This window comes from Hyla sarda, unplaced genomic scaffold (assembly GCF_029499605.1).
Source record: "Hyla sarda isolate aHylSar1 unplaced genomic scaffold, aHylSar1.hap1 scaffold_1713, whole genome shotgun sequence".
Taxonomy (NCBI): Eukaryota; Metazoa; Chordata; class Amphibia; order Anura; family Hylidae; genus Hyla; species Hyla sarda.
Genome location: NW_026608353.1, coordinates 58,309 through 73,893, shown reverse-complemented (window position 1 = coordinate 73,893; position 15,585 = coordinate 58,309). Strand labels below are relative to the sequence as shown.

The 15,585-nt window shown below is 46.2% G+C and overlaps 4 non-coding genes and 2 pseudogenes across 4 annotated transcripts; all 6 read right to left on the bottom strand.

The window, feature by feature from the left end:
• On the bottom strand, nucleotides 1-117 carry LOC130312333 (U2 spliceosomal RNA; annotated as a pseudogene; the record flags this gene model as incomplete).
• A 2,090-nt stretch (nucleotides 118-2,207) lies between these two features.
• Nucleotides 2,208-2,398, bottom strand: LOC130312330 (U2 spliceosomal RNA). Its single transcript, XR_008860463.1, has one exon. It is a non-coding gene; the product is annotated as a U2 spliceosomal RNA (small nuclear RNA).
• Nucleotides 2,399-4,486: 2,088 nt separating this feature from the next.
• On the bottom strand, nucleotides 4,487-4,672 carry LOC130312335 (U2 spliceosomal RNA). The gene has a single exon (XR_008860466.1). It is a non-coding gene; the product is annotated as a U2 spliceosomal RNA (small nuclear RNA).
• A 5,389-nt stretch (nucleotides 4,673-10,061) lies between these two features.
• On the bottom strand, nucleotides 10,062-10,279 carry LOC130312336 (U2 spliceosomal RNA; annotated as a pseudogene).
• A 2,086-nt stretch (nucleotides 10,280-12,365) lies between these two features.
• On the bottom strand, nucleotides 12,366-12,556 carry LOC130312328 (U2 spliceosomal RNA). Its single transcript, XR_008860461.1, has one exon. It is a non-coding gene; the product is annotated as a U2 spliceosomal RNA (small nuclear RNA).
• A 2,081-nt stretch (nucleotides 12,557-14,637) lies between these two features.
• LOC130312332 (U2 spliceosomal RNA) lies at nucleotides 14,638-14,828 on the bottom strand. The gene has a single exon (XR_008860465.1). It is a non-coding gene; the product is annotated as a U2 spliceosomal RNA (small nuclear RNA).
• Between the last annotated feature and the right edge of the window lie 757 nt (nucleotides 14,829-15,585).

Here is a 15,585-nt window from a genome sequence, read left to right as displayed (position 1 = left end):
GGCCCCCGTTCTCAAAAATCCATTTAATATATGGTCCCCAGATAGGGGACGTATCAGATATTAAACTGATAAGAACAGATACTACACTTGATCTTAGCCAAAAGGCCGAGAAGCGATAACCGTGAAAGGGGCGGGCCCAACAAGGTCCCCTTCATGGGCACTATCACTGCTTGCTGTCAGGGAGGCTGCCAGACAATTTTCCATGCACACTCTGGGCTGGGGGGCAGTCAACCACCAGTACACACAGCAGAACCTAAACCCATACCATTATTGCTAAGCAGCAAGACAGGGGCCCATTGCACTCCCACGGGGCCTTTTTAAATGCAATCCATAACCCGGATTTGCCAGGAACCCTTCTTACTCCTCCTACTTGCATGTGACACTGGGCTTAGGATCTGCATAGGACACACACACAAGCACACACCTACCTTTGTTGCCTGCAGATGCCTCCTTGGCTGTCCCCAAACGGTATCAAACCAACACCCACGGGAAGCTGTAAGCATAGAGGACATGCCTGCACCCCATTGGACTTACCTGTGTGGGTTAAATCCGGGTTATTTGACAACCTATGGCGGTGATGGTTCTGCTCAGGCAGAGCAGTGCTGATGCTCCTCATAAAGCTGTCGCTGCTGTGAAGGTTCTAGGTGACATCACAAATCCCTTTGGTTACATACACAACAAAGCTGGGTTGTTGTTGTTTACACTCTGCAAGGCCTGTGGAAGTGAGTGACATCATAGCACTGTAGTTCTGAGGGTTCAAGATGGATGCAACAATCTCCTGTTGCTTCTATGAAGGCCGTAATAGACGACATCACCAAACAGCTCCATAGTCACATACACAGCAAAGGAGAGATGTTGTTTACACCTAGTGATGTCAGTGGTATTGAGTGACATCACAGCACAGTGCTAAGGCTCCTGGGCCTGGACACAGCAGCGGCTGCAATATCTCAACGGAGAATACGTTTATATCTATGTGTGTGTGTGCGCATATATATATATATATATATATATATATATATATATATATATATATATTTCTCCGCCGAAATCACTTTTAAACCCATTTCCACCTTTTTTTCCCTTCTCTTCCTCTTACTTTTTTTTCACGTTTTTTTACGTTTTTCTCCTTTTCGCCTCTTTTCTGGGCGTATTATTCTTCTTTTTCTTCTTTTTTTTCGTCTAATGCATACCCCATCAGTGCAGCAATGCTTATTCAATACCGCCAGCAGATGGAGACACTGGGGGATAATTTTCTAAGGATTTATACTGATTTTTCCTGTCTGAATTTGTCGCACAGAAAGTTGCAGGCCAAATATGTGTGACATTTCTGCGACTTTAGCTTCTAGAGCATTTTTACAACATTATACATAGGTGCTGAATACATAAAAAGCGACTGTTCAGCGACAGACAAGTCGCATCGGCTGAAAGTAGGCCAGAATGTCAGTCCATGTTGGAGCAGGTTTAGATACAGTCTAAAGCATAGATCTCAAAGTCTGTGCACAGAATTTAGCAAGGGCCTCGCACCTTCTGATGCATCAGGTAGGTGCACAATAGCATAGCCTAACCCTCTGTACTTTGGTCTATATTGATGCGGGACATAGACAGCCAGCTGATGACCAATCCATTAGTGCAATGGATGGCTGGAAGCATTTGTCTTTGCCTTTGCAATACCACAGAAGCAATGCATGGTCAATGTACAGCAATGACACACCTGTGTGAACAGCCAGGAGACCCCCCCCCCATGTTATGTTACATAGTTACATAGTTAGTACGGTCGAAAAAAGACATATGTCCATCACGTTCAACCAGGGAATTAAGGGGTAGGGGTGTGGCGCGATATTGGGGAAGGGATGAGATTTTATATTTCTTCATAAGCATTAATCTTATTTTGTCAATTAGGAACATTCAGCACCCACCCGCTATCAAGGCAGCTGCCTATCATGTCATGCCCTACCTGCACAGGTGTGCTGGCTACTCAAATGATCCAATTAAGGAGGCCATTTAGTCAGCAGCAGCAGAAGTCCTGTGCCTGGACGCTCCAACAGGGGCCAGACACAAGCAGAAGCAGAAGCAGCAGAAGAAGCAGCAGCAGCACCACCTTTTGTTTTTTGGCTGCAGCAGCAGCAAGGCCCACAGGGCTGGCTAGCTGGCTAGCCAGCAAGCAGGTAGCAATGAAAGTAGGAATCTTTCTTTTTAACCCTGTAAGGGGGTGGTGCACTGTACCCGAAGATACTGCCATATCGGGTCAATGCATAGGGCGACGGAAGCAAGCTTCGAAATCGGCCCCCGTTCTCAAAAATCCATTTAATATATGGTCCCCAGATAGGGGACGTATCAGATATTAAACTGATAAGAACAGATACTACACTTGATCTTAGCCAAAAGGCCGAGAAGCGATAACCGTGAAAGGGGCGGGCCCAACAAGGTCCCCTTCATGGGCACTATCACTGCTTGCTGTCAGGGAGGCTGCCAGACAATTTTCCATGCACACTCTGGGCTGGGGGGCAGTCAACCACCAGTACACACAGCAGAACCTAAACCCATACCATTATTGCTAAGCAGCAAGACAGGGGCCCATTGCACTCCCACGGGGCCTTTTTAAATGCAATCCATAACCCGGATTTGCCAGGAACCCTTCTTACTCCTCCTACTTGCATGTGACACTGGGCTTAGGATCTGCATAGGAAACACACACACAAGCACACACCTACCTTTGTTGCCTGCAGATGCCTCCTTGGCTGTCCCCAAACGGTATCAAACCAACACCCACGGGAAGCTGTAAGCATAGAGGACATGCCTGCACCCCATTGGACTTACCTGTGTGGGTTAAATCCGGGTTATTTGACAACCTATGGCGGTGATGGTTCTGCTCAGGCAGAGCAGTGCTGATGCTCCTCATAAAGCTGTCGCTGCTGTGAAGGTTCTAGGTGACATCACAAATCCCTTTGGTTACATACACAACAAAGCTGGGTTGTTGTTGTTTACACTCTGCAAGGCCTGTGGAAGTGAGTGACATCATAGCACTGTAGTTCTGAGGGTTCAAGATGGATGCAACAATCTCCTGTTGCTTCTATGAAGGCCGTAAGACGACATCACCAAACAGCTCCATAGTCACATACACAGCAAAGGAGAGATGTTGTTTACACCTAGTGATGTCAGTGGTATTGAGTGACATCACAGCACAGTGCTAAGGCTCCTGGGCCTGGACACAGCAGCGGCTGCAATATCTCAACGGAGAATACGTTTATATCTATGTGTGTGTGTGCGCATATATATATATATATATATATATATATATATATATATATATATATATATATATTTCTCCGCCGAAATCACTTTTAAACCCATTTCCACCTTTTTTTCCCTTCTCTTCCTCTTACTTTTTTTTCACGTTTTTTTACGTTTTTCTCCTTTTCGCCTCTTTTCTGGGCGTATTATTCTTCTTTTTCTTCTTTTTTTTCGTCTAATGCATACCCCATCAGTGCAGCAATGCTTATTCAATACCGCCAGCAGATGGAGACACTGGGGGATAATTTTCTAAGGATTTATACTGATTTTTCCTGTCTGAATTTGTCGCACAGAAAGTTGCAGGCCAAATATGTGTGACATTTCTGCGACTTTAGCTTCTAGAGCATTTTTACAACATTATACATAGGTGCTGAATACATAAAAAGCGACTGTTCAGCGACAGACAAGTCGCATCGGCTGAAAGTAGGCCAGAATGTCAGTCCATGTTGGAGCAGGTTTAGATACAGTCTAAAGCACAGATCTCAAAGTCTGTGCACAGAATTTAGCAAGGGCCTCGCACCTTCTGATGCATCAGGTAGGTGCACAATAGCATAGCCTAACCCTCTGTACTTTGGTCTATATTGATGCGGGACATAGACAGCCAGCTGATGACCAATCCATTAGTGCAATGGATGGCTGGAAGCATTTGTCTTTGCCTTTGCAATACCACAGAAGCAATGCATGGTCAATGTACAGCAATGACACACCTGTGTGAACAGCCAGGAGACCCCCCCCCCCATGTTATGTTACATAGTTACATAGTTAGTACGGTCGAAAAAAGACATATGTCCATCACGTTCAACCAGGGAATTAAGGGGTAGGGGTGTGGCGCGATATTGGGGAAGGGATGAGATTTTATATTTCTTCATAAGCATTAATCTTATTTTGTCAATTAGGAACATTCAGCACCCACCCGCTATCAAGGCAGCTGCCTATCATGTCATGCCCTACCTGCACAGGTGTGCTGGCTACTCAAATGATCCAATTAAGGAGGCCATTTAGTCAGCAGCAGCAGAAGTCCTGTGCCTGGACGCTCCAACAGGGGCCAGACACAAGCAGAAGCAGCAGAAGCAGCAGCAGCACCACCTTTTGTTTTTTGGCTGCAGCAGCAGCAAGGCCCACAGGGCTGGCTAGCTGGCTAGCCAGCAAGCAGGTAGCAATGAAAGTAGGAATCTTTCTTTTTAACCCTGTAAGGGGGTGGTGCACTGTACCCGAAGATACTGCCATATCGGGTCAATGCATAGGGCGACGGAAGCAAGCTTCGAAATCGGCCCCCGTTCTCAAAAATCCATTTAATATATGGTCCCCAGATAGGGGACGTATCAGATATTAAACTGATAAGAACAGATAAGGTTTCAACAAAATTTTATTGAATAAATAAGAAACCATACAAAATTTAAAATGCAAAATAATAAAAGGTTCACAAAAGTTTTAAAATACAAATAATAAAACCAGTAATAAAAGGAGAAAAAATAAAAATGGCAGGATAAAACATTATACAAATGTCATAAAAACTGATTATACTGTTATTTCGTTCCATAGAGGCAGACACCACATGGATGCTGCCTCGCTGGCCCCCAACTGTTTCTTGTCTCTTAGGTAATAGATGTACATCTCACTCAGGGCCAGCTTTATACAGTTTTTAACATCAATAAAATCATGTTTAAAAAGTAAGATGTTCCTAACTTTCCAGATGGCATTTTTAAAACAATTAATAATCATCCAGCAGATCATCTGCTGTTTAAAATTGGGGCAGTTAAAAAGACCGTAAAAGACACATTCGTGATTAAAATCTTTTAGGCCGCAGGCCCACTTCAAAAGTGGGCCTACCTTCCTCCAAAGCTCCCGTGCAAAAGGGCAGTTCCAAAATATGTGCAGCACCGTTTCGTCCACTCCGCAGCCATCTCTCGGGCACTTGGCTCTCGCCACCAGTCCTCGCCTGTGCTGAAACTCACGAGTAGGGAGGCACTGGTGGACGATTGCCCAGGCAAGATCCCTGTGTACATTCGCCAGAAACTTCCCGTACACGTTCCGCCATACCTTTTTGGATCTTGCCTGTGTGAAATTGGACACTGCCAGGGTAACCTCACTCCGCCTGAGGACCTTTGATACCTTTCTCTGGTCCCCCAGTATGTCAGGCTCCAAATCTTGGAGACCTAGGAGCCTGACTGTCTTTTCCAACACCACATAATGTTTTGGGGGACACAGAAGCACCGGAGCGTTCAGAGGGATGCGCAACCATCTTTTAAAAACCATGCCCGCAGCGTACCTTAAAAAGCAGCTAAAAATGCCATCGGATTTAATAATTTTAAAACAGAAACAGAAATACTTTATGTAAAAGAAAGTAAAAAGGTTAGGAACATCTTTCCCGCCATTATCTTTACTTTTGTACATAAAATCACGCTTTAATTTCTCCATTTTTGAACCCCATAAAAAAGTAAAAACAATTCTAGTTACTTTTTTAATGTATAAAATAGATGGAGGAAATACCATGGCAATGTATAGCATAATAGGGAGTAAAACCATCTTTATTATTAAAATCTTCCCCTCCATGGTAAGGTTTCTAAGATTCCACATTAAAATCTTCTTCTCCATCTTAGCTATAGCTGAATCCCAGTTAGGGCTCCCATCATTGACCTGGTTAAAAACAATACCTAAAACTTTAATTTGATCCTGTTGCATTGTGACTCCTGGGGTGATGGATGAATCCCAGGAGCCAATATAAAAACAGTCACATTTATCTGTGTTTAGCTTAAAACCAGAGACCTCGCAGAAATAGCTGGTGTTCCTCAATGCCCCCCTCATGGATGGAGAGTCCGGGCACAGTATGGTGACATCATCCATGTACCCCAACACCTTTAGATGGGTCCCTCCTCCACCAGGTATCGGTACGCCTCTTACTACCCGGTCTTTTCTGAGGAGGGCCATCAGTGGTTCGATTGCGCAAATAAAAAGGAGTGGGGACAGGGGGCAGCCCTGTTTGACACCTGATAAAAGAGGAACACCGCTGGTTAAAAAGCCATTAACAGAGACTTGACTAAAACAGGATCGGTATAAAAGCATGATTCGGCTTAAAATCGTTTCAGGCACTGCCATCTTTTTAAGAACTAAAAACAGGTATTCATGGGAGACCCTATCAAAGGCTTTTTCAAAGTCTAAGGATAAAATTGCTACAGTTTGATTTCTATCCTTAAAATACCATAAAACATCTCTTAAAATATTTAGGGATTCAGCTATAGACCTTCCAGGTACCCCACAAACCTGATTTGGGTGAATTAATTTATGAATAAAAGGTTTAAAACGGACAGCTAATAACTTGGCTAAAACTTTATAATCAACATTTAAAAGTGTGATGGGGCGCCAATTTTTTAGCATATCCTTTTCACCCTTTTTAAAAAGTAATGATACAATCCCCCTCCTCCAGGAAGGGGGAAGTTCATTAACAATAAAAGTTTCTTTATACAATAAAACCATATCATCCTTTAAAATATCCCAAAAAGCTAAATAAAATTCGATGGGTAAACCATCTTCCCCAGGGGCCTTCCCACTAGAAAAACTTTTAAAAACAAATAAAAGTTCATCTAAGTTAAGATCACGGGATAAAACCTCCTGGTCTAAAACATCTAGCTTAAAATCAAGGGAATTAAGAACATGTTCTAAAAAGGATGGATTAAGATCTTTCTTATTAAAAAGAAGCTGGTAGAAGTTAAAAACTGCATCTAACATGCCTTTTGGAGTGGATTCACCCTCAAGGTTTTGGATGATATCCCTCCTATTCATCACTTTTTTAAAAAAGAAACGGGAACATTTCTCGCCCTCCTCCAGGTGCTGCACATGTGAGTTAAAAATGATTTGTTTCCCTTTCTTTTCTATGGCATGTTTTATTTCAGTTTTAAGGTTTAAAATATCATTTTCTACATCCATACCAGCTTCTTTCAATTTAAAAAGTACATTTAAACGCATGTTAAGAACATAAAACCACTGTTTTTCCATTTTTGCCTTCTTCTTACCTGCTTTGATAAAAAAAAATCTGATTTTAGATTTGGTGCCCTCCCACCAGTGCAGCATAGGCTCGTGGGGTTTTCTTTGTGATTGCCAGCATTGGTAGGTCCGCACAAACTCCTCTTTTATCTCAGGGTCCTCTAGGAGTGTGGTGTTTAATCTCCAGAGGCCCCTTTTTGCTTTTTGCCCCCCCTCTAGCTCCAGGCCCACCAAGAGGAGCTTATGATCAGAGAAGATATTCTGCTCGAGCGTGCATTTCAGGGGTTTAAAAGCTCTAGAGGAAAAAATAAAATCGATTCTGGAGCTCACTCTTCCATTGGACCATGTGGCGCCTGGGTCCTCCGGCAAGAGATCCTTCCAGCAATCTTTCAAATTAAAATCATCAATAAAATTTTTAAGCAGGTAAGAAGTGCGGTCTTTACGATTAATATCCCCACCCTGCCGGTGTTCCCCATCACGTATGCAGTTAAAATCACCTCCCACCAGCAGGGGGGAAGACCCAACACAAAACAGTGGTAAAATTTCAAATAGTTCTGCCCGCTCCTGTTTATCAGGAGGGGCATACACATTTAAAACACGAATTAAAAGTCCATTAAAATATAGATGAATTAAAAGAGCTCTGCCAGGCACAATCTCAGTTACTGTATGAATAGAAAAGGACTGGCCTCGGCAGAGCAGCCCAACCCCCACAGAACGACAGTCATTTGCACCGGACCATATGGATGGGCCCAGCTTCCAGTCTTCTTTTAAGTCTTTATAGTCCATTTTACTAGGGATTCCACATTCTTGTAGCAGGCAAAGGTCAAAGTCACATGTCTCTAGATAAGAAAATAAAGCAGCCCTGCGATCAGGGCTCTTTAAGGACCTCACATTGAGTGAGGCAATTTTTACAGGGATAGGCATAGTTTATGGAGAGTCCGTGCTTGGAGAATCAAAGTCAATAATAAGCTGCGTACCGTCATCCCCCGCCTGCGGGGTCATCAGCTCCTTGATGTTCTGAGGGTCGGAGCTTGAGATCGATGATGCCCCGACCCTGAGCTCGCTCTCGTCCGAACTACGGCACGCCGCTTTCCTTTGAATATCTTCCTCTTCTTCTTCTCTTTGTCTTTTAAATGTCACACTGCTGTCCATATCCTCTGTGTTGCTCTCACTCGATGTAATCTCTGGCCCCCGGCTGATGGATCTGCGTCTTCTTTCATCATTTGACGACTGGAACTGCTGCACAGGGGCCTGTGAGGCCTCTTTTCCGGAACCTTTGCCGCTACCTTGGGAAGTTTTCATCGCTTGTTCCCCAGCAAGCGTTGCTGAGGACTGTTGCTCCAACTTCCCCATCGATCGACGATGGCCAGTTTTACCCACCGGGTCCACTGCTGGCGGGGCAGCAAACCCTGGTTTGGCGCCACTTGTCTTCTTGGCCCTGTCCTGTATAGGCGGAGTAACAGGACCGGGCTCAGACCTGGCCACCTGGCTCCCCTTCCGGCGGGCTTTCACCGGGGCCTCTTCGTCCGGAGCAGGGCGACCCTGGGCCAAGCCAGTACCTGGCTTATGCTGCAATTTTGGGTCCACTTTTGCCCCCACCGAGGACCGTCGGCTGCCACCCGCCACAGGTGAGCCCCCTTCAGAAGTTTCGGCGGGCTCTTGAGCCAGGTAGGAAGTCGATCGACGTCTTTCAATTTCCCGGGCAGTAAACTCGATCACCCGCCCGGGCTTCGTGGAATCCCCATGGCCTCCCCCTAGCACTACCACCGGTGGGCCCCCCGATGGAGCACCAGAGGTCTTGGGCCTGGACCCATCAGTACCTGCCATCTGGGGTTTGGGCATCTTAAAAAAGGACGTCTTTTGTCCTGTCCCCTCTTTGGGTGGGCCCAGCCTTGACCCACCCATCGTAGTTTTTGCTTTATGGGGACAGGAATTAAAATCGTGATTTTCCTCTCCGCAGAGGTTGCACCTTATCGTATGGCTACATCTTGAGGCTATGTGACCTTCTTGGCCACACCTATTGCAGCGAATCACACGCTCCGCGCCGCAGGTCTCCTGGGTGTGGCCAAACCTCAAGCAATTTCGGCAATACATAGGCATTTGAGGATAGAACAGGAAGCCCCGAACTCTCCCGATGGCAAAATTTGGGGGCGGATGGCAAAGACCCCCAATACCACCGGGATCCTTACGGAGCTTGACCCAGAACTTCCTCTTGCCGTTCCAGAACCGCACGGAGTTCAAGATTTTGTTTGCGAATCGCACCTCTTCGCAGTATCGCCGAAGAAAAGTGGCTATATCCTCCGTGGTCACATGAGGGCTGTGCATAGCCACCACCAACGGTATATGTTCCTCACCATAGAGGAACTGGAACGAAAGACCGTCGAGTCGATCGTCCCTCTGGTCCGCACCAGACAAGGTTGCATAGATGTTATCGCAACACGCCGTGGCCGTGAAGGTGACGGTATACAGGCCACGGCTTTCCTGGTCATTTAGACACAGGATGTCCTCCCTATTGAGGCGGAAGTAGTCAAGAAGAATCACCTCCGCAATGAAGCGGAGGTTCTTCAACTGACGATGGCTCTCCGACACCTCTATGCGGATGGTATTTCGCATCGACATTTCCCCAGAGGGGAAAGCCCAGGAGAACGGCATCTTCCACACCCAGGGACTAAGCCCCTTCCCCAATAGCAGCAGGGGCTCGGAATCCCGCTATAAAAGCGGAACCCTTACCCAAGGCAGAGGTCGGGGGTACCCTAGGTGCTTCCGAAGCTACAGGTAACGCTCAACGTACCGAAAATGCCTTCTGAGACACAAGGTCCCAGAGACAGGGGGATCGCAACCCGTTGTCCGTGGACTAAGCCCGCTCCCCAATAGCAGCAAGGGGGTGAAGTCCCTCCGTAAGGAGAGACAATCCCCCAAGGCCGAGAAGCGGGGTACCACAGACACCTTCCGACCAGACCAAATGCAGATACTACACTTGATCTTAGCCAAAAGGCCGAGAAGCGATAACCGTGAAAGGGGCGGGCCCAACAAGGTCCCCTTCATGGGCACTATCACTGCTTGCTGTCAGGGAGGCTGCCAGACAATTTTCCATGCACACTCTGGGCTGGGGGGCAGTCAACCACCAGTACACACAGCAGAACCTAAACCCATACCATTATTGCTAAGCAGCAAGACAGGGGCCCATTGCACTCCCACGGGGCCTTTTTAAATGCAATCCATAACCCGGATTTGCCAGGAACCCTTCTTACTCCTCCTACTTGCATGTGACACTGGGCTTAGGATCTGCATAGGAAACACACACACAAGCACACACCTACCTTTGTTGCCTGCAGATGCCTCCTTGGCTGTCCCCAAACGGTATCAAACCAACACCCACGGGAAGCTGTAAGCATAGAGGACATGCCTGCACCCCATTGGACTTACCTGTGTGGGTTAAATCCGGGTTATTTGACAACCTATGGCGGTGATGGTTCTGCTCAGGCAGAGCAGTGCTGATGCTCCTCATAAAGCTGTCGCTGCTGTGAAGGTTCTAGGTGACATCACAAATCCCTTTGGTTACATACACAACAAAGCTGGGTTGTTGTTGTTTACACTCTGCAAGGCCTGTGGAAGTGAGTGACATCATAGCACTGTAGTTCTGAGGGTTCAAGATGGATGCAACAATCTCCTGTTGCTTCTATGAAGGCCGTAATAGACGACATCACCAAACAGCTCCATAGTCACATACACAGCAAAGGAGAGATGTTGTTTACACCTAGTGATGTCAGTGGTATTGAGTGACATCACAGCACAGTGCTAAGGCTCCTGGGCCTGGACACAGCAGCGGCTGCAATATCTCAACGGAGAATACGTTTATATCTATGTGTGTGTGTGCGCATATATATATATATATATATATATATATATATATATATATATATATTTCTCCGCCGAAATCACTTTTAAACCCATTTCCACCTTTTTTTCCCTTCTCTTCCTCTTACTTTTTTTTCACGTTTTTTTAAGTTTTTCTCCTTTTCGCCTCTTTTCTGGGCGTATTATTCTTCTTTTTCTTCTTTTTTTTCGTCTAATGCATACCCCATCAGTGCAGCAATGCTTATTCAATACCACCAGCAGATGGAGACACTGGGGGATAATTTTCTAAGGATTTATACTGATTTTTCCTGTCTGAATTTGTCGCACAGAAAGTTGCAGGCCAAATATGTGTGACATTTCTGCGACTTTAGCTTCTAGAGCATTTTTACAACATTATACATAGGTGCTGAATACATAAAAAGCGACTGTTCAGCGACAGACAAGTCGCATCGGCTGAAAGTAGGCCAGAATGTCAGTCCATGTTGGAGCAGGTTTAGATACAGTCTAAAGCATAGATCTCAAAGTCTGTGCACAGAATTTAGCAAGGGCCTCGCACCTTCTGATGCATCAGGTAGGTGCACAATAGCATAGCCTAACCCTCTGTACTTTGGTCTATATTGATGCGGGACATAGACAGCCAGCTGATGACCAATCCATTAGTGCAATGGATGGCTGGAAGCATTTGTCTTTGCCTTTGCAATACCACAGAAGCAATGCATGGTCAATGTACAGCAATGACACACCTGTGTGAACAGCCAGGAGACCCCCCCCCCCCCCCATGTTATGTTACATAGTTACATAGTTAGTACGGTCGAAAAAAGACATATGTCCATCACGTTCAACCAGGGAATTAAGGGGTAGGGGTGTGGCGCGATATTGGGGAAGGGATGAGATTTTATATTTCTTCATAAGCATTAATCTTATTTTGTCAATTAGGAACATTCAGCACCCACCCGCTATCAAGGCAGCTGCCTATCATGTCATGCCCTACCTGCACAGGTGTGCTGGCTACTCAAATGATCCAATTAAGGAGGCCATTTAGTCAGCAGCAGCAGAAGTCCTGTGCCTGGACGCTCCAACAGGGGCCAGACACAAGCAGAAGCAGCAGAAGCAGCAGCAGCACCACCTTTTGTTTTTTGGCTGCAGCAGCAGCAAGGCCCACAGGGCTGGCTAGCTGGCTAGCCAGCAAGCAGGTAGCAATGAAAGTAGGAATCTTTCTTTTTAACCCTGTAAGGGGGTGGTGCACTGTACCCGAAGATACTGCCATATCGGGTCAATGCATAGGGCGACGGAAGCAAGCTTCGAAATCGGCCCCCGTTCTCAAAAATCCATTTAATATATGGTCCCCAGATAGGGGACGTATCAGATATTAAACTGATAAGAACAGATACTACACTTGATCTTAGCCAAAAGGCCGAGAAGCGATAACCGTGAAAGGGGCGGGCCCAACAAGGTCCCCTTCATGGGCACTATCACTGCTTGCTGTCAGGGAGGCTGCCAGACAATTTTCCATGCACACTCTGGGCTGGGGGGCAGTCAACCACCAGTACACACAGCAGAACCTAAACCCATACCATTATTGCTAAGCAGCAAGACAGGGGCCCATTGCACTCCCACGGGGCCTTTTTAAATGCAATCCATAACCCGGATTTGCCAGGAACCCTTCTTACTCCTCCTACTTGCATGTGACACTGGGCTTAGGATCTGCATAGGAAACACACACACAAGCACACACCTACCTTTGTTGCCTGCAGATGCCTCCTTGGCTGTCCCCAAACGGTATCAAACCAACACCCACGGGAAGCTGTAAGCATAGAGGACATGCCTGCACCCCATTGGACTTACCTGTGTGGGTTAAATCCGGGTTATTTGACAACCTATGGCGGTGATGGTTCTGCTCAGGCAGAGCAGTGCTGATGCTCCTCATAAAGCTGTCGCTGCTGTGAAGGTTCTAGGTGACATCACAAATCCCTTTGGTTACATACACAACAAAGCTGGGTTGTTGTTGTTTACACTCTGCAAGGCCTGTGGAAGTGAGTGACATCATAGCACTGTAGTTCTGAGGGTTCAAGATGGATGCAACAATCTCCTGTTGCTTCTATGAAGGCCGTAATAGACGACATCACCAAACAGCTCCATAGTCACATACACAGCAAAGGAGAGATGTTGTTTACACCTAGTGATGTCAGTGGTATTGAGTGACATCACAGCACAGTGCTAAGGCTCCTGGGCCTGGACACAGCAGCGGCTGCAATATCTCAACGGAGAATACGTTTATATCTATGTGTGTGTGTGCGCATATATATATATATATATATATATATATATATATATTTCTCCGCCGAAATCACTTTTAAACCCATTTCCACCTTTTTTTCCCTTCTCTTCCTCTTACTTTTTTTTCACGTTTTTTTACGTTTTTCTCCTTTTCGCCTCTTTTCTGGGCGTATTATTCTTCTTTTTCTTCTTTTTTTTCGTCTAATGCATACCCCATCAGTGCAGCAATGCTTATTCAATACCGCCAGCAGATGGAGACACTGGGGGATAATTTTCTAAGGATTTATACTGATTTTTCCTGTCTGAATTTGTCGCACAGAAAGTTGCAGGCCAAATATGTGTGACATTTCTGCGACTTTAGCTTCTAGAGCATTTTTACAACATTATACATAGGTGCTGAATACATAAAAAGCGACTGTTCAGCGACAGACAAGTCGCATCGGCTGAAAGTAGGCCAGAATGTCAGTCCATGTTGGAGCAGGTTTAGATACAGTCTAAAGCATAGATCTCAAAGTCTGTGCACAGAATTTAGCAAGGGCCTCGCACCTTCTGATGCATCAGGTAGGTGCACAATAGCATAGCCTAACCCTCTGTACTTTGGTCTATATTGATGCGGGACATAGACAGCCAGCTGATGACCAATCCATTAGTGCAATGGATGGCTGGAAGCATTTGTCTTTGCCTTTGCAATACCACAGAAGCAATGCATGGTCAATGTACAGCAATGACACACCTGTGTGAACAGCCAGGAGACCCCCCCCCCCCCCCCCCCCATGTTATGTTACATAGTTACATAGTTAGTACGGTCGAAAAAAGACATATGTCCATCACGTTCAACCAGGGAATTAAGGGGTAGGGGTGTGGCGCGATATTGGGGAAGGGATGAGATTTTATATTTCTTCATAAGCATTAATCTTATTTTGTCAATTAGGAACATTCAGCACCCACCCGCTATCAAGGCAGCTGCCTATCATGTCATGCCCTACCTGCACAGGTGTGCTGGCTACTCAAATGATCCAATTAAGGAGGCCATTTAGTCAGCAGCAGCAGAAGTCCTGTGCCTGGACGCTCCAACAGGGGCCAGACACAAGCAGAAGCAGCAGAAGCAGCAGCAGCACCACCTTTTGTTTTTTGGCTGCAGCAGCAGCAAGGCCCACAGGGCTGGCTAGCTGGCTAGCCAGCAAGCAGGTAGCAATGAAAGTAGGAATCTTTCTTTTTAACCCTGTAAGGGGGTGGTGCACTGTACCCGAAGATACTGCCATATCGGGTCAATGCATAGGGCGACGGAAGCAAGCTTCGAAATCGGCCCCCGTTCTCAAAAATCCATTTAATATATGGTCCCCAGATAGGGGACGTATCAGATATTAAACTGATAAGAACAGATACTACACCTGATCTTAGCCAAAAGGCCGAGAAGCGATAACCGTGAAAGGGGCGGGCCCAACAAGGTCCCCTTCATGGGCACTATCACTGCTTGCTGTCAGGGAGGCTGCCAGACAATTTTCCATGCACACTCTGGGCTGGGGGGCAGTCAACCACCAGTACACACAGCAGAACCTAAACCCATACCATTATTGCTAAGCAGCAAGACAGGGGCCCATTGCACTCCCACGGGGCCTTTTTAAATGCAATCCATAACCCGGATTTGCCAGGAACCCTTCTTACTCCTCCTACTTGCATGTGACACTGGGCTTAGGATCTGCATAGGAAACACACACACAAGCACACACCTACCTTTGTTGCCTGCAGATGCCTCCTTGGCTGTCCCCAAACGGTATCAAACCAACACCCACGGGAAGCTGTAAGCATAGAGGACATGCCTGCACCCCATTGGACTTACCTGTGTGGGTTAAATCCGGGTTATTTGACAACCTATGGCGGTGATGGTTCTGCTCAGGCAGAGCAGTGCTGATGCTCCTCATAAAGCTGTCGCTGCTGTGAAGGTTCTAGGTGACATCACAAATCCCTTTGGTTACATACACAACAAAGCTGGGTTGTTGTTGTTTACACTCTGCAAGGCCTGTGGAAGTGAGTGACATCATAGCACTGTAGTTCTGAGGGTTCAAGATGGATGCAACAATCTCCTGTTGCTTCTATGAAGGCCGTAATAGACGACATCACCAAACAGCTCCATAGTCACATACACAGCAAAGGAGAGATGTTGTTTACACCTAGTGA